We start from the raw sequence: 18984 nt of genomic DNA, 5'->3' as shown, positions 1-18984 counted from the left end.
ACATACACTGCAATCAATGGAATTACTCTAATATAACTGTGAACAGAATCTGGCCTTGAGAAAACAGCAGTGACAACTTTAGGGACACTGAAACTCATTCTAGCTCCACTAATTAGTTTATGCTGATAAAGTGCTCTCACAATGCAAAATGCTACGTAAGTGTTAAGGTTTATTATTATTATTCCTCTTTTAAGGTCTCCCCAGGTCTTTGCTGTGGCTGCTGGTCCGTTACACAAAGTCCTGCTCCCATATGCCACCAGCCCTCTTTTTGCTTGTGCACTGCAAACTCCAGGGCAGTGAAGCAGCAGTTTCCCAGACATATACCCTTCCCGAGGAAGAGTAATTCTGTTAAGTTACCAGCTGTGAATGGTGCCTGGAAGACATCTATGTATAACACTTCCCTGGATTTCAATGAGAATTCTGTACAGAGAGGGCATGCAGTATCTGCTTTCATTGTATAATAGGAACGACACCCATTCATATTTTCTGAGTCTTTACAATTTTCATCCTCTATCTCAAACCACAGAGGGCCCATAGTCTATGTGCTGAGATATCTAGGTCCTGTACACAGTTTAATGTGTTTGTGAAGGCCTTTCTTGGCCTCGTTTGTGTCTCAGCTTTAGCATGATTTTAAATTAGTTTTGTTGAACTGAATATTCTGGGCTAGATCGTTTCTTTAAGGCGCAGCCTTGTGCTCGCTACTGGTGATGCTGAACGACTTTGCCCCAAGGGAAGCTCCTGAAAGTATTATGTGACAGGGCAGAACTGAGCACCCTGGTTAACTCAGGTTTGTGCATCTTGCTCCTTTGTTTTCCTGGCCTGCTCTGTGACCCACTGCAGCAGAGGGGAAGGGGATGGGACACAGGGATATGTCCTTGCTTCCTCTCAGCCCCCATTGCAGTGCATGGAGGGAGCAGTTCATCTTTTCTTCCCAGAGCACAGAGACTCCTGTTGCTCAGGCAAGGGATGGACCCATGTGCACCCATGTAAGATCCCAATTATAATATTGTCCGTTGTTAGCAAACGTGCCTTTGGCTACACCCCTTCATTTTAAAATACTGGTCACTCTGCCACTGAATTTTAAAAGTTACCACTGAATAAGCAAATAGAAAGAAAATTATGTGTAGGTCCTATATATAAATAAAGCTTGCAAATGACTGATGCATTGCATGATCACACGGCATCTGCAAGCCCATTGATTAGTTTAATATATGGAGCATATAAGCATCTCTCCTGTCACCTCTCTTTATGCCCCACAGTATTTCCATTGGCACCTGCTATTCCAGTTTAGGGCTTTCCCATAGCTCCGCTACTGCACTACAGTCCTGGTCTCCAGTAGTGCTGAATCTTTCCTGGAGTCAGACTGCTAATTTTTTTGTATTATACAATATTTTTCTGATGTAGATACATATCCACCATCAACACGGATGAGATCCCTAAGCTCCTTTTTATCTATTCTTTAAGCAAAGATTTGAAACTAGGGGCCAGAGTCTTCCCTCAACTATAGCTGTGTGAATTTTGAAGTAATTGCACAGGCTTTGATGAAGTTAATCTAGATTTGCATCATTGTAAATAAGAGAAGATTTTAAGTATTGTTAGCAAAACTATGGTTTTCATTCCTCTACCTTCATGTCTGCACTTATTGGCCTTTTGCCTTTATCAGGACCTGAAGTCTCATAGGATTTAAATTATATTGAGAGAATAATTCTCAGCTGTGTCAGGTAAGTATTACGAGATAATGAGAAAAGTGATTAATACGCACCATTGCATTCTCTGTGTTGCAGCAAATATAAATATAAAAAAAAATAAAAAAAAATGCACTTGTACACACATACTCGCAAAAACTCACACTCTGAGGCAAAGCATGTTGGTGGAAATAGCCTGCAAAGCAAGGAATTAACTGCATGCAAAACAATTAATTAGATTTTTAGAGATAAGAAAAAAAGATTTTCCTCTTGCCAGATCAACCCAGAGCTTTTCTTAACAGCGTACATTAAGCCAGTTTTGTCCATATATCTATAAGTGATCCTGGATACTCTTTCCTGGTTCAGTTCTCACACATGAGAAATGTTGGGATAGACAAAATCACAGGTCCATGTAAGCAGATCTCTTGTATGTTGTCAAGAAGACCAGTATATTTATGGCTATGAATGCAATGATTTTGGTAGTCAGGAGGTGCTGTGAATTTGGGAGGGTGGGGGAAGATAAAAATACTGTTCATTCTAGTTTTAAAAGATTAACAGTAGGAATTTGGAGCACTAATAATTACAGCTGTAATTTGATGTCTAACTAATCAGTCTATTATTAGGTCACTAGGTGTCTGAATATTATCCATTGCTCCCACAAATAATTGTCAGCAATAAAAATACTAACAGATTTATTTCGGCACAAGCTTTCATGGGTAAAAAGCCCGCACTTCCTCAGATGCCACAAAAGCTTATGCCCCAATAAATCTGTTAGTCTTTAAGGTGCCACTGGACTCCTCGTTATTTTTGTGGATACAGACTAACACGGCTACCCGTCTTATACTTGTCAGTACTAACTTGCAAGTGCAGGGAAGGGATTCTTGACCTTAAAACTCTGCCTATGTCCATAGGTTTCCCACTGCATATATAGATGACACTCGGGATGAAAAAAATATTCTTTCAGCACATAAAAAATACTCCAGTATTCTACTCTTTTGGTCCATGCACTTCAATTTTACAAAGTGGCATCAGGATACTACAGTAATGAGTATGATATAAGATGCTAATAGAATAGAATAGAATAGAATAGAATAGAATAGAATAGAATAGAATAGAGCAGGATTTGCCTAATTTAGCTACAATGATTTTAGCCCTGACTAACAAAATAGTAGTTTTTATACAATCAATATTGAATCAAAATGTCCTAATCTTCACTCTCCTAGGTTATCTACAGCTTGGATATCATTTGAGTCTGTGATGGCAATGGCCAACCAGTTTTTACCTACTAAGCCCTCTCCCCAGTGACCAGTTAGCAAAACCACCCATGCTTTGCTTCCCACTGCTGTTTCACAGCTGTGATACAAAGTCTTGCCCTAAATTCTAAAGTTAAACATTCTCTCACAAAGTAGCAGAGTTGCTTTTGTGTGTTATTGACAGATGGATTATCTTTAGCATCATAACAGCAAGTTGCTCACATGATTAATATCTCACTTAGACAACTCTATATCAGAATACAGACACCTCCAGTTTTAATTGAACTAAAAGGAAGTAGCAAATGAGTAGAGGACATCTGCTATCTTCCTCTCCCCGCCGCTCCCAATAGTGTTCCTATGGCAAGACAAAGTATTTAATTCACTAAAACCGATCAGTTACAATTTAATACAAGTGCCAAATGTCTAGAGCTGCATCGATAAAATCATTATGTCTGCAGTCTTCTGACACAAGGAGATGAAGGTTAGGCCAGTAAATTTTTCAAAGGCTTATTATATGCCCATGCTGATCAAACGCACATGAGAAGCAAGACTCAATAGACGTAGCAACGGAGGAGAGCCTAAAAATGTCACAGAAAATCCATGAATTGCAAAGGATCTAGCAATTGTTATACAACTGATATAAGAAACATGAATTAAAAGATACAAAGATCCCTCAGTAAATTAAATTACTAAATTCTACATTTCTTTCTGAAGTCTGCAAGCTACCCAGAGAAAACTATTAGGACAATGTTAAAATTGATCTTAAATGATCTCCAGGTGAAAAGTCCCAGCATCTACTTGAGTCCATGGCCTTTAGAAGAGGAAAAGGGTTTGTCTTCACAAAACAGACAAATAATACTATTCACCACTGGGTTTAGAGTGAAAGAATGATGCTATATTCACAGCCCTGAAGCCTAAAGTCCTCTGTTTATTTAAAGGACAAAAAGGGCAGAAATAGTTGCAGTGGAAGCTTCCAGAATACATCTCCTCTCCAATGCAAATACACCTCACTAAGGACGAAGGAAGGAAGGTCTTGTGGATGAGACATTGGAACTGGACACAAAGTTCAGTTATGATACTTTTCTTGAACTAAAGAAAAACATACTGACAGAAAATATATAGAAAATTTATATTGTTCTATTTTTTATTCATGCCTGGTTTTATGGAACACAGAAGAGAAGACTTCTGAAAATCTGCCAGAATGCAGGTTTCTTACAAACACATGAAAAGATTTAAAAAAAAAAAACTATTCTAGGTGCATTTTAGTGTTTTGAAAATGGGAGACACATAATAATGAATCAGGCATAGTATGGCCAGGTACACAAGTTTCCTGAGGCACTGCCAATGCAGCTCAGTCACACACCTGTCTTGAAACTGTTCAATGGTTCTAATTTGTGAAGTGCTTTTCCCATGTAGGAAAATATCCACTACAGGCTTAGCTGAGATGAGCCAAACTCTTTTCATTTGTAATTTAAATCATCCTGGAACATGGATCTCATAGTATGAAGGGCTAGTGTATTAACCCACACAGTGACACCTTTCCATTGGCCTTTTACCCCTACCTCTTTTAGGGCTGTAGTAACTGGATCCTGGTCACACTCTACAAGATTGCCTGGCACCAAGTACACATGCATATTGTCCCAGATACTACTGACAGTCCCTGGAGAACACACAAATCGTATAAGTGACAAAGCCTCATACGCACAACAGGTACATCCATCAATAGGATATCCTTACTCCTGAAGGGTCGGTTCCCTTCTCCTTATGAACCCATAACTGGCATTGACATAAGAGGGAATTTGTACTGCATAAAGAAAGAGATCCCTACACACAATGTAGATTTAATCCATTGTATGCACTACTTTTCATCACTTCACTGTGTTTAGAATGCAATGTCAGGTTCTACCTCACCTTCAACTGAGAGGGCGGAAAGAGAGATCTCATAACATCCTTACAGATTTTGATCAACATTTGACCTACCAGGGGTTTAATCAACAGGACAGCACGAAACAGGAAATAACATGACAATGCTATATGTTTAAGTGCATGATGATAACTTCTTTTAGCAATTTACTTATAAAGAAGAAGCAGTAACTACAAATTTTAGCATTGTTTTCATCCTTTGCAGCCCCAGTGTACTATCTCCAGCTTTCTTCTGATTTAAATGGAATTCTTTTCAATGTCAAATGAGAGGCTTAATGACACTAGAAATCTACCTGGCTCCAGGAAAGTAGGTGACATATATCAAAATCATCAAGAGTCTGAAATCAATTTACAAGAAATGTTGTTAGGTTATAAATTATGTATTTTAAATAACATATTTATTTAATTAGTATGAGTCATATCATGCCCCTTTGATACACATATGTGGGGTGGACTTTCTGTACACAGATCTCCCATGTTTTCAAGAAAAGGTAGGGATCAGCTATATCTCTGCCATTATCCCCCCTACGTCCCAGACACTACAGAGACCTTTCAAGGAAGTATGCCTAGGAAGGGAGAATGAGAAAGTAGAATAGGGTTAGGGATGGGGACACAGAATAACCCACCAACCTGGTAAGGAGTCACATCTGAAGTTAATAGAACCTGATACTATGTGCTCATTCCTCAAGAGAATGATTTGGGGGAATCTCACAGACTTTTCCTCCTCTCTTGACTCCAACCTTTTTTCTTTTACTTTTTTTTTTGGGAGGGGTGGGGCGAATGGATTATTAGTAACAGCTTACATTATTAAAACTGTGGACATTATGAAACTCAGATGTACTTGTTGCTTTGAACACTGATTGTTTACCTCTTCATTTCACCAGGCTTGGCCAGTCATTACAGATTACTCACTTTCATCCTGTTTTCCCTGGTCATTTTCTAGCCACTTTCCCCTGCTGGCTCTCATCCTATACAGGTACAATGCTGCAGTGTTTGAGTTACAAACACAACATGGGCAATATTTAAATCCAAATAAAAAGATTGTTTAATTGGAATTTAAAATAAAAAATGAAATATTTATTTTTATCTTAGCTTTTGTAAAAAACTTGGCTTTACAAAACCTAATTGAGGGTTCTAATTTGCCTAAAGAACTGGCAGCTTTATTCACCAGATCCTTTCTGGTTGGATGTCTATACACAACTAACTAAATACTTCCAAAGTCCTGTCTCAGACTGTGTTGTGTAGAATAAGAGAGAGTCATACTATCTAAATATGAACATGCAACAATAAATTAACCCCAGTTAGTGCAAAGGAACATAAATTCCACCCCTTTAATGGTAAGGGCTGCTAAGCCTATCATTTGTTTCCTTCCACGGCACAATAGCTCTTCCTTCTGCCTGCCATGAGATGGGTTCACAAAGGTAATCTCTTGCCAATCATGGTCATCATTCAACCCAAACCAATACATAGATTATACTTACACAACTCCTTAAAATCCCTGACTGTTTTCTCACCAGATATAACACAAAGCAGCCTATGAACTCAGACCGATATTTTTGAAATTCGGTTATGTTTGTTTTCTTACTAATATTCAGGGAGTAGGTTAGGGTGTGGGACATCTTCTCTTGGTCGGTACATGTATAACCAAATCATCATCCTGCAACTTGTAAAATATGATTGCATAGGAGATATTGGTAGTCTGCCCTAAGGGAAGTTCTGGATAATAGAGACTCATAATTAGAATTCCCATGTATTTGATTTAATACAGTTTCCATCAGTGTCACAGAAATATGAGTGGTTGTGAAATTCAGAGTCATCATTGCCCCTAGAAACTGATTTATACACTTCCAACTTTGAAAAGGGCAAAGAACTCATACCAAAAAATTCCAATCCGACTACTCCTTATCCTTAGGGTGGCTGCTGAAACTTATAGTAGTTCAAGATCTCGAGGTTTCAGCTGGTAGCGCATGATCTACTTATGCTGATGCCCAATCCATCTACTTTTAATCAAACAGCCCCTTTATCTGTAAATCCCCAATCACAGCATGAAGGATGTGTGGATCTGCTGATAAGAAATTTTTGCAGGAAAAGAGCATCTGGACAGATAACAGTTTTATTTCCAGGGCTGCTGGCAGGAACTCTAACACCTCATTTATTCCAGATGTATAAAGGTCCACTGTGTAGATCTGAGAGTAGAGCTGAGCATGTAACAGAATGTATACCCACACACCATATGTGATGGTAAATATCAAGTTAAAAGGATATTGATCATACTATCCCAATTTGGAATTAAAGCTTGTTAGCATTTAGTTTTCCATGGGGCCCAATTCTCTACTCTGTTACACTGGTTTTACATCTATGTAATGTGATATGATTTCAGTGGAAATATACCAATCTGACATTGGTATATCAGGGAGGCGACTCAGATCCATAGTCTTCCAAAGGAAATGATAGTAACCCAGCTGCATGAGTCACTTAAAACTGTACTGGACTAAGTACTACTTTTGGGAGCACTCCTGTATTGGCTATCACAGCAAAGTAGAGCAAAAAGGAGAATAGACAAAACTGAAGGCATCTTTTCCATCTCTAAATTCTGTGATAACACCTATGTAACCTAGTCCAATAAACAGTTATGTGGAAGGTATGAACTAATTAGTCTCCAAAATCAGAAGGAAATGAACTTGCCAAATGAGCCTCTGTAATTCAAATTCGCTTAAAGGGTATTCTTTCTGCCCTAAATATAATTCTGTACACACAATATCATATACATGGAAGATTTTGTTAAAACAGTTCATGGATAAAGCAATTAAAGCAATAGTATGTTAGCTGGTCTGCTACAGAGATTATGAAAAGTGTGTGTATATGGTGATGGGAGATCCAACACTGTTCACGGCATTCAGAGTACAAATTTGACAAAGAGAGATATACCTTATATTCTTTTATTGCCTATTTTCAAAGCTATAATAGTAGACACTTTTCTCTGAGTAAAGACTGTTATTGCGTTATACCCCACTGCTAAAGCTAGTGGTTCTGAAATTAATTTTGTCAAAAGGTGAAAGTAATTTCTCAGACAAAAAGTGTGTGCTACTGGCAGGATGCATTTTACAGTTTTCCACTGAACTGCAGATCAACTTAAAAAACAATAACAAAACAAAACAAAAGTGTCCTCCCTAAGCACTGTGGTGTAGAGCCAGAGCCAGATATTTCAAAGGTCACTGTTGGGCATATACCAATTTGATACAAAGAGTTAAATGACACAGTTTGAAAGGGCTTTTATTTATTCATTTATTCATGTAAGTGTGCTGCTACATTCATGCAGTGTTACATGTATACACATCTGCAGCATTAGACAACTTTGTTTTTAGACGGGCTTTGTTAATTTCATTTTAAAGCTACTGAAATGTATGCTGGACAATAACCCTTTTCAAATACATAATTGTACATAAATTTAAAAAGTGCAATTCATTTTCTGTGGGAACTTGAGAGGGGAAAGTGTCTCAAGTGACATTTGAGACATTTAAAACAAGACTGGATGATTTACACAGGACAATCCTAAGCTAGACAAGATGACCTAATAGATCTTCTCCATCTCTCTCTTTTATGATTCAGTGAATAATATGGGGCTAACAGTAGTAAATCAGTAAAGAGAGATGCAATATGCAACTGGAACATTACTATATTTGGTTGGAGTCTTCTAACTGTGATCCAGAGCAAACATTGGAAGTACTGATTTCACACCGCCTTAAGCATTTTTTCTATGCTTATTATTTGTAATAAAGCAATCATTAACTTTCTCAACTGATAGGACTTAAGAAAGAAAATTCAGCCTGATGGAGCTTGTAAATAGCCCTGAAGGGATAAGGGATAAGACCAAAAGCTATCACAGGCCAAATCCAGCTTGGCCATTGTTTTCTAGGGGATTGCTCATGAAAATGAGGCAAACTAGATTTGGCCCAGGAAGCTAGTCACACAGACTGGCGTAACTTAGCCCTGCAGATACCTTTCAGTGCTGGTGCAACTATCGCTCACACTCAGGGACGCCTTCACTCCCAAAAACAAAATTACGATGAGATGCTAAAATACTGCTGACAAATATTCCCACTTTTACAGATACTCCAGCTCTTTAACTAACATAATTTCATATACAAAATAGTTCACTACATCCAGCTTGCCAATAAAAAAATAACCCAAAGAGAGCTTTGCAAACCTAAAGCCTGGCCTACACACAGCTTGTGTACAGGTATAACTCTGTTGGTTAGGGGGTGTGGGATTTCACTGAAATACTTGTATAACCCCAAGTGTGGACACAGTTATATCAGTATAAATGTGCCTTGAGCCAGTGTAGATTATTCCCCTGTCGGTGTGGGCACGTTTATATTGGTATTACTGTAACCACACTAGGGGAATTGTATTGCTTTAGCTATCCCAGTATAAAATCAACTTGCATATATCAGGATAGCAGGATTGGGCCCACAGTCAAAAAAAATTACGACATTGTTTTTCATCCATAGAGTTTTGTTTAGCAGTTGTATGTATCATTTTCTAGAGAGTCTACCAAATAAATCACCAAAAGCAAGGCACATAAATCCAGATGGAATGTTCATAGTGCTGACCTGACTCCCAATTCGACTGATATTAATGAGAGCTGAGAGCGTTCAGCACCTAGAAGACTCAACACCATGTTCTAGAAACTTACAGTAAAGAAAAAAAAATGTTTCTAAATTATCTTTTTCTTGGGGTTGCGTTTGTACTGACAAAATCAATTTAATATATTTTTTTTAACTGACAGTAACTTTACTCAATCATGAGAGGTTTTGTAGAACAGTTCAGAGGAGACATTCTTGAAAAATAAAAACATATCTTCACTGTAGGGTTGCACTTTCATTGTTACTGCAGTTGCTTTTCTTCTATGTGAAGAAAGTACAGGAGAGTAAAAGTGAGGGGAAATGTTTGTAATTTTTAACCGAGGGGGCATTTTACCTTATGATTGCTAAGTTGTGATCAAGTTGCAATCTATGACCCTGAGGATTGGTGTCTGTGTATCTACATCTTGAATATCTATATAAAATACTAGAACACATGCAATCAATTCTACATCTCACACAAGTAACCCTTATGCATTAGAGAAGTCTCATTTACTTCTATGGAACTACCCAAATAGCTAAGAACTATTTGTGTCACGAAATGGTGTAAGACTGTGCCTTTGGTTAAGAAGTGAAAAATTCTCTTTGCTCTAATTTAAACTTTCCCTGTTGTTTTTTGATTAAGCAGTGATATGAGCTGCCAACTTCAGTAGGGAAAGACACAATCTTACAGTATGAGCCTATTTCAGTCCTGATAAGGTGCTGTTAATGCTTTCCATGCAGGGATCTGACCTTTTCTGGCTTTAATGGATCATGTAATATTTGTGTACAGTTTTTAATAGCTGCTGTGGGAGAAGTGCCTAGCACCAGCTTGCACAAGTATTACTCTAGGCAGAAATCATTGCGAGTAGAGGCCCAATAGCTTTACCTGGAATTTTTTGATGGGAGGGGGTGATATTTTAAAATCATGTGGCCTAACCCTGCACTTCTCACTCAAATTCATTGATATTAACAGGAATATTGCCTGAGCAAAAAGTGCAGAACAGGGCCATTGGCTTATTTCATTATTTCAAAAAGCAACTGATTGGATGTCTGCCAGTCTGGAAGCTGTTTTATTTTTAGAGAATCCCAATTAAATTATACATAAAACAGCCTTTTGAACAGAGGAGAAATCATCCCTCTCCCCGCCCCCCGGCCCGCCACACACCTTCTGTCCCCCTCAATCCAAGTAGTTCTAATATGGTACCATTTGAGAAGAAGAGTGATAAAAGGAACAAAGGGTCCTCTTCTGCTTAACTCTTAGTCAGGATCTGGCCCCACATGAGTAAGGACTTGCAGGATCAGATTATCATGGGTATTTAAAGGTTATCGCTCCAAATATATTTCAGAATTATTCTTTTTGTTTTAATTTCTGTGACTGTGGTCTTTAACCCATAACTGTCACAGAGAATTACAATATTAATCAGTTGAATAGCTGGCCCATGATTAATAATTACGAAGGTGGCCTTTTGACTTGAAAGCCATGTCAGAAAATTTTCTTTGACCTTTCGGTACTCATGCTCTGTAAGGGCCAGATCCTCCAATGTGCCAATCAGCTCCTGTGACATGCAGCATACCCTTTGCCTTGCATGAACTTCAATGGGGGCTGAAGAGTGCTCAGCACCTTGCAGGATTGAGCAGGATGGACCTGATCCTGCATCATTGGAAGTTTCTGGGAGTTTCACCTGAACAAGGTCTGCGAGGTCAATTTCAATGACATTGGTCTCTTGAATGAACCAAAAGGTCTGCACACTTATATAAATACATCCTCACGTTAAACTAAGTCAAAGAAAGTTTCTTTTAAAATACATTAATAACATTTGAGGTAAAACATACGGAAGACCTTTAAGCAATAGAACTACGAGCACAAGATTTCTTTTTCTTTTTTAAAAATGATGTTTGCAGAACTCTTAATGCATCATTAAGTTTTCTGGAATCCTAACCACAGCATGATGGATTTGTTTTAAAAGGTTCTAGTATTTAGTTTAGATTCACTTCAAAGTGCCATGTCAGAAAGAAGAAAATAAAGGCAGTTAGTTGCGTAAATCACAAGTAAAAATGAGAGGGAACATGAAGGTTCCAACAACTTTGCCATCAACTGAAAATAAAAAAGTTTATTGTACTAATACAAGATTTTACTGTTTGATGCAACTAGAATATATTTGTTGAAGGGAGAATAGTTTTTATTTAAAATATTTTTCATAGGGTTAGTGGTGGTGGTTCTGCTGGGTTTTTTAAATCAGTTTGTTTTAATAAAACAGCTCAAAAAAGGAATAGGGTTTAATAATTATGCTTAATGGTCATTTTTCTTTGTCAGTTAATTGAAAGGACAAAGTAAAACATTGCTCGAGGAGAAATAAACCTAGTGTCTTCAATATAAGCTAATTTAGCCTTCTTTAAAATAGTAACTTTACTGTTGTATCTTTCTGCTCCATTTAAATAAAGAACAGAAATATTTTCCACAAGTAAATGCAGATCTGTATATTTCTACTGCAAATATAAGCTCTTTTAATTTCTTTAGCAAATAAATAAATAAAAAAAAAAACATAAAAGCTCCTGAGTAAAGACTGCCCAAGGGGAGGGAGAAAAAAAAAACCTCCTAAAACCACCATATTACCAAGCATTAATGCACCAAATACAATCCGGAACATGTCAAACAATGGTATCCACCCACCTAAGAAATGTGCTAATCTAAATCCTCAGTTGCTGTTAACAATAATTAACTAAAACATGAAATATGAATATGGATCCAAGCAAGAGACAAATTAGTATTGAGAAACTGTGTTTAATAATCACCTAAAAGAGACCATCTGTTTATAAAGACCCCTTTTTCCTTGATCTCTGACATGTATTCATAATATAGACACAGCTGGATTTTTTTTTTCCTTTTATAAATACCCTGATACTATAAAGTCCTACCTACAGTATATCTGGTATGAATGTTTGTCTCAAGTTTCAGTTGTTATGTCAGCACTCTGGGGCAATAAAATTTCACTTACAATCATCAGGCTTTGGAGTAAGTATTAAAACATCAGATGGACGGCACTGCTTTCTTTATTCACATAGGGCAGTACTTGATTAATTTTTTTAACGCTGATCGTATTCTCAGTGCTCTCTGGAATAGGTGTCTAGATGTCTCCTGTTCTTTAAATTACTAGTACAGTCCTGACTGGGACTTGGGTTTGTTTTGTTTGCTTAAATAGTTGTTATATTACATTACCAACAGAGGACACTACTTTGGGAAGATTGAAGGAAAGTTAGGTGACTTCTAGGTATCAAAAAGCAAAGCATTTCATATACCATGTTTTCAATCTACTTTAGAGAAGAAAAGAGAGGGAAAAAACACACACCATTGATCCTACACTTCTCACAGATAGAGGTCACTAATGGACTGAATTTGAATCAATGTGGTAGAAACCGCAAAGTTATATGGAAGTAATCTAGGGAAAAATGAACTCATTTTGAGATTAAAGAAGAGGTAGCAGAGATGATTAAGAAAAGCCCTCACCTTCACCGAAACAATGTTATCCTAAAGCCACCCTCTTTCCAGTCTGTTAAACAGACAGTGCCATAATGGGAAAGCCTGATAGAGTTGGACATTTGAACCCCTGCTTGTTTTTGAGTTTGTAAACCTCAGTTTACCTTTTTCTTCTGTTAAAAAGTATGGAAAAATCAAACCTGATAAGATGCTACACTTTGGAGATCTGCTATTTTAAGCAATTCAAGACTAGCACATTCTTGATTCTGGATTGAAACCATACCCCATGTAATGCAGATTCCAACTGGGAGGGTGTAGAGTTGCTATAGGGTGATATGCCTAAATCCTAAATCAAGCTATCCAACAGGCCAGGATATAAATGTGACCTGTAACAGTGACTCAGATTAGATCCAGACAGAGGCAAACCAGGATAAAATATCAACATAAGAAATATAGGGTGTATGTGTGTGTGTCAGGAGGGAATCTTTTTAGAATACCATGTGCATTCCAACACAATTCCTCTTTGTTACAGCCTTGGACTTTGAAAAGTGTGAGGAGTGTTCTAATCACAGATAATTTTACAAGCACTGCATTAGCACGGGGATTAGAATTGCTTCATTTACACAGTTTCTGGCCTGCATGATCATTCTTTTAACTGCCTGGTTACCCAGTCAGGAGGGAGAACAGCAATTTAGACAGAAATTCCTCTACAAATAGAGAAGTTCAAGGTGCATATGCAATGCCCCATCATAGCCCAGTAGCAGGGGCTAATTGCATAGATATTTTGCAATGTTTCATTCTGGATTCATTTTCAAGAGCAACATCAACCTGGAATAAATCAGTATTGTATTTATTTATTTTTTTCTACAAGTCACTTTTTAAATTTAGTAATCCTGGCTTTTAGACGCATCTGTTGTATCACGGTGCTGCAGAGCCATGCCTCAATGACAGCCATGCACATTACGACTCTTTATTTCAAAGAGAGAGAGAAAAGATTTATTGGTGCGGTACCTTTAAATTAATTTGGAAAAATGACAGAAGGCTAGTGCTGTTCCCCCCCTCCCCCCTCCCGCCGCCATGCACACTTTCATTTCCATATAGATATAAAGACTTCTCAGTGACTTTTCTCTGAATTCATGATTGAATAAAAGGTGCCTTTGGGTAAAAATCACATTATTCAATGAAGCCATGAATGAGGTGCATAGGAGGTTTAGGGGTTGTTGGGGTTTTTTTCTGAGTAAAGACTGCAGGATTCGGCTCCACACGTTAACTCAAGCTTGAGATCTATTCGATTCTATTAGTTTGCAAGCTTTGAGAAGTTAGATGCAGTAGATAAAAGTGTGTGTGTGTGAGAGAGAGAGAGAGAGAGAGAGAGAGAGAGAGAGAGAGCGCTCTGACTGGGTTTAGTATCTCTCCCGCTTCCCAGAAAATGCAACCAGACTCTTCTTTTCTGTTTAGCAGTGGCTTTGCATGACCAAAAAGCAGCATCTGCTTTACAGCCGGTGTTTTGTTTTTGTTTTTATCCTCACACGATGGAGAGGTGGGTTTTTTTTTGTTTTTTTTGTTTTTTTAAATCATCATAATTTGACTATTTACATTCGAGGCTGCTGTCTATTTGGAAGACTTGATGCATTTTTTTTTCTTTCTTGCTCTCACTCATGCACCCACCCCTGGTCAAGTCGCCTTAGGGATCTGATGAATTCTGATGCTTGTACAGTTAGTTCCCTTTTCTCCCCTTGGCTGTTCATTTGGATTTCTTAATGCTTGTCAGCAGTGAGCAATCTGCTATCTCCTCCGAACCTAGCTCATCTGTTAAAATTCCAGTTGCCAAAAAGATCCCCCCCCGCTGCCCCCCAAAATAATCAAACACCACTCCCACCCCTCGAGATTATAACTCAGAGGTTCGTTTCTACTGATCTTCTAGGTGTTTCCGTTGAAAGCTGGAGCCTTGTTTCTCGATCATGGAGAGGTTGGGGTGCACACACGTGCCCGGGGAGGGGGGTTGTTTTTTGTATGGATTCTAAAATGGTAGCGGACAATCTATGGTCATCAAAAGGATTTGCGATGATGAGGATGAAAGCTTTGAGATCTACTCAAAATACACTCTGATTGAAACAAACCAAGGCGAGGAAACTTACACTGCAATTCACTAACAGGCGTAAAATAACCGAGCAACCCTCCTGACACTTGTCACATACCATTCATAAATGTGTGTGTGTGTGTGTCACACACACACACACGGTCTCTAATGAGATGGAGGGTGATATTTCTAGTATAGAACCCGATCCTGGATCATTAACTTCTTACCTCCTTCTATTGAGGTGGGGGGTAGCTGCAAACTACTGGGGAACTGGAATTAGCAGGGAGGAAAAGGGGAGAAATGAAATCTCATCCGTACCTGGCAGGGCTGAGAGTCCTTCTCCGGCACCGATCATAATCCCCCTCTGCGCCTGTTGCCCCCCACACCAAAACTTTTGCAGCAGCTGACGGCGCTTCTCCGTGGTGGTGGCCGGGCCGGTCGCCTCTGGCAGTATCCAATGCGGTGCGGGCGAAAAGCTGCCGGAGCCCGAGCCCGCCCTGCAGGCTCCGCTTCCCCGCAGGCTGGCGCTTGCCTGTGCCTCCTCCCCGGAGCGCTCCGTTCCCCTTCTCTCTCCTTCCTCCCTTAGGAGGCAGCGGCATCATCCTCCCCCTTTCTCCTCCACCTCCTCCTCCAACGCGCAGCCCAGGGCGCGGGCATCCCCAGCACGCTTGCTCTCCGCGCTTCTCTCCCTGCCCTCCCGCTGCCCCCAAATAAATAAATGAAGGGAGGAAGGAAGGGAAGGAGAAGCCGAAGGAACCGGATCAAGCCTGGTCTTTTCTCCGCTGGAGACGCGTGGATCGCATGAGGAGGAGCCACAGAGACCCAGGACCCCGTGCAGCCTCCGGAGGGACCGGACACCTATGTATGAATATACGCGGGTCCGTCTGTCTCCTTCTCGCTCCTCGTCCTGGGCTTGCTTTCAGCCGGGCTTGCAGGCTGACCTTAGCCGTTATGATGCCCCAGATCTGACTATTCCCTGCTAATGTAAGTCGTGCTTTTTCCTCTCTCTCTCCCTCTCCCCCCCCCCCTCCCTGCCTGACACCCCAGGGAGATGTTTACAGTAATGAATTCAGTTGATAGCCATCTCTCTCTCCCCCTCTCCTGGAGTCCCTCCCACATTGCTAGTTTAAAGAATGCTTGGAAGGCAGCGCAGGGCTGCAACTTAGAGCTTTCCAAGAGGCAAAGTCAGGCTCTGAGGGTTGGGTTTTTTTTTTGTTTTGTTTTGTTTTGTTTTTTAACCCACCCCTTGCCGAAAGCGGTGTCTGCCCCATCAGATTAGTGCCTACGCGCAGCTCACTATATGGAGCGTTGGCAATGCGAAGCGCGCTAGAAGGGTTACAGTCTAGATCCGGGCCGATGTGCGTGCTTTAGTTGTTTTAATGGCAAAGAGGGGCTCTCCTTGCAGCCCTCTCGCCAAATAGCTGTGCCAAAGAAGGTAACACTGGCAACATAGCGCTATTCTTGCATAATGAATCCCCCTCCTCCCCCCGTTAGGAATAAGGCCACCGTGTGATCTGCGACTGTTCCTGTCTCCTGTCTGAGGGCTATTGGATCCTATCAATGGGGATTGGTTTAAATAAAAGAAACTCCCGGGGCCAGTGATCCAAAAGGAGAGGTTCCCCCCAAATTATAATAATCCTCTCCGCCAACATGGCGTTATTTCACTTGCAGGCAACCTCTGACGATTTCTTTCTCTCTCTTTCTCTTTTCTCCTCTCTAAGAACTTTTATCTGGGAAATAACAACAAAACAATACAATCATATCCTTGGGGAAAGAGACGGATCTTTTTAAATACTCTGTCTGATTGCCTTGATCAGACAGCCAGACTTTAAAACTGCTGGAGAAACCTGGGGATGTATTTTATGGCCAACTATGTCTTGTCATGCATATCAAATAAACCCCATACTGATGTCTTGGACGGAGCCAAGAACCCCTTTAGTTTTGGGGTTTTTTTTTGCACACGTTCCAGATTGTCTGCATTTCTTTCAGTGGGAAAGAAGAAAAAAAAACCAAACCCTTCCTAGTTCACTAGTAAGTGCCTGCCATGTTCTAACAAGTAAAGATGAAAGCTGTGTTATTTAATTTTGAAGAGCAAGTTACAATATAGACTTTCGGGGGCGGGCAGCGGGGGGACGGCTACCTGGAAAGTGCAGGACACAGATTGTGTTTTAAGTTATTACAGGGGAGGGTAGAGAGGAAAAGAGAGGGGAGAATAGGTGAATTCGATCCATTCCATGTGTCTATTAGCCGGGAAAGGCAATTGAAGTGTCTCGGGATGTATTTATTCGTTGCTTTTGACTGCATGATGAACTTGAAATGTCTGTTCATCTGTAGTTTAAAAGTGGAGCCATTTGACATCGGTTTCTGAATCTTATTCTAAATTCATTTGGGGGTCTAAATTATTCCCCCCCTTTTCAAGGGCATACCTCATCCTGAGGCCCCTTGATGGGGGAAACTCTATTTGATGCACTAAACAGAGATGGCCACTGTTTAGAGAATGGACTTGTGCGCCTTACTCTGTGCCCCTCTCTCCTTTATAAACCCTGTCACACACCACCACCACTTGGACCTTCCCTTTCACCCGCCAACCTTTCCCCACAGTGTAGGGCCCTTAAAGGTGGGTAGAGAAAGGCTACAATTATAGCGCCCTGGAGTAGACCGCAGCCCAGACAGATTGTATTGCAGAAGTGCGCTCTAAAGAATGCCAAGGGGCAAATCAGAGGCGAAGGGCAGCCTGCCTGCCTGTGCCATCTTGCCAGGAACTTCCCTCCGCGGATGCCACATCAAAGCTTTGCTGCTCACTGCACTGCCCAGTCCCGGAGCTTTGTTTCCCGGAGCACAGCAGAAGCCGCCTGTTACCGCCACCCTCCTCCCCCCGACCTTGATCTTGCTTCCAGATGACACATTTCTCTACACCGGTGCAGTGCCGCGACCGGGGAGGGGGGAGACGAGAATATCCTGCCCTTCTGTAGGGGCTTGGGGGTGACAGGAGTTGTCTGCATGATGGCAAACGCCTAGCGGCTTTATTACCTTTGCAGCACAGGGGTGGCAGCAGGTGTCTTCTCCAGAGTCCCACAGGGATCAGTAGGATTCTGGTCACAAACCATGGCCAAGGCGCTTGTGCCGCGAGTTCGCCCGGGCTCAGACAGGAGTACTGTGCAAGCCAGAGAAAGCTGAAGCGCAGAGCTGGCCCCGTTCAAGGCAGGGTGGAAATAATCACTAATGAGGAGAAGGGCTGCCGCCATCAAACCTACTCTCTGCGTGCAGCTTCATGCTGGCCCCGAGGAATGAAAGTAGCGCCAGCCCTAAGGGGTTAAATGGGACCTAAACATTCCAGAGAATGAACAGAGTCTTTCAAAGCTCGATTCGGAGTCTTTTTTAAAGGACCAGGAGCCCTGTTAGGGCGATGGGGGGCTTTTAAAGGTAATTATTTTAAAGTTAGTTTTACTGAAGCTGAGTGACTGATACAAGATGAGAGACATTTTCTCCTTGCCAGCCCTTACAAATAGCCCCTTTTAAAAAGCTATCAGTGGGACTAATTGCAAGGGAGGTTTGCTGCACTATCTCTACCCCCGCACCCCCCACCCCAGGATAGAGCCGCTCTTCACAAATGCCTGGCTGTAGGTGCTGGAACTATAGATGCTGAAGCACCTCCAGGCTTGAAGCGGTTTCCTTTCTAGACAGGGTTTGCATTTTGGTTCAATGGCTCTCAGCCACCCCCACTACACAATTGTTCCAACACCCCCGCCTGACTTGGTGAGATCTGCTTTGCGTAGCAATGTTGGAGCTTGCTGCTCTGACTTGTAGGCACAGAGAGTAGCCATAGAGTTATGTCTGGTTCCCCCATCTCAAGTTAAGGTCAAAGCGAGAGAGAGAGAGAGAGAGAGAGAGGTATATAGCCCAACACAGTCGTCAATTCTAGCTCATCCCATCCCAGAAAGAA

At 40.7% G+C, this 18984-nt stretch overlaps 1 protein-coding gene and 1 long non-coding RNA gene across 4 annotated transcripts in view; one reads left to right on the top strand and one right to left on the bottom strand.

Moving 5' to 3' along the window:
• The window catches only part of FLRT2 (fibronectin leucine rich transmembrane protein 2), a 78845-nt gene extending 60519 nt beyond the window's left edge, over positions 1–18326 (bottom strand). Inside the window, exon 1 of one of the 2 annotated variants that reach the window (XM_075129818.1) lies at positions 18072–18326. The gene's annotated coding sequence lies outside the window, so the exon portion shown is untranslated. Of the gene's footprint in view, positions 1–15359; positions 15498–18071 lie in introns of those variants that run through there. The other variant, XM_048852467.2, reaches the window with a different exon arrangement.
• LOC125637669 (uncharacterized) overlaps positions 15894–18984 on the top strand; it is a 62949-nt gene continuing 59858 nt past the window's right edge. The window contains exons 1-2 of one of the 2 annotated variants that reach the window (XR_007357033.2): positions 15894–16025; positions 16763–16971. This is a non-coding gene — a long non-coding RNA (uncharacterized LOC125637669). Of the gene's footprint in view, positions 16026–16762; positions 16972–18984 lie in introns of those variants that run through there. The other variant, XR_012669020.1, reaches the window with a different exon arrangement.

Source organism: Caretta caretta, chromosome 6, assembly GCF_965140235.1.
Source record: "Caretta caretta isolate rCarCar2 chromosome 6, rCarCar1.hap1, whole genome shotgun sequence".
NCBI lineage: Eukaryota > Metazoa > Chordata > Testudines > Cheloniidae > Caretta > Caretta caretta.
This window is presented reverse-complemented; position numbering and strand designations above follow the sequence as displayed.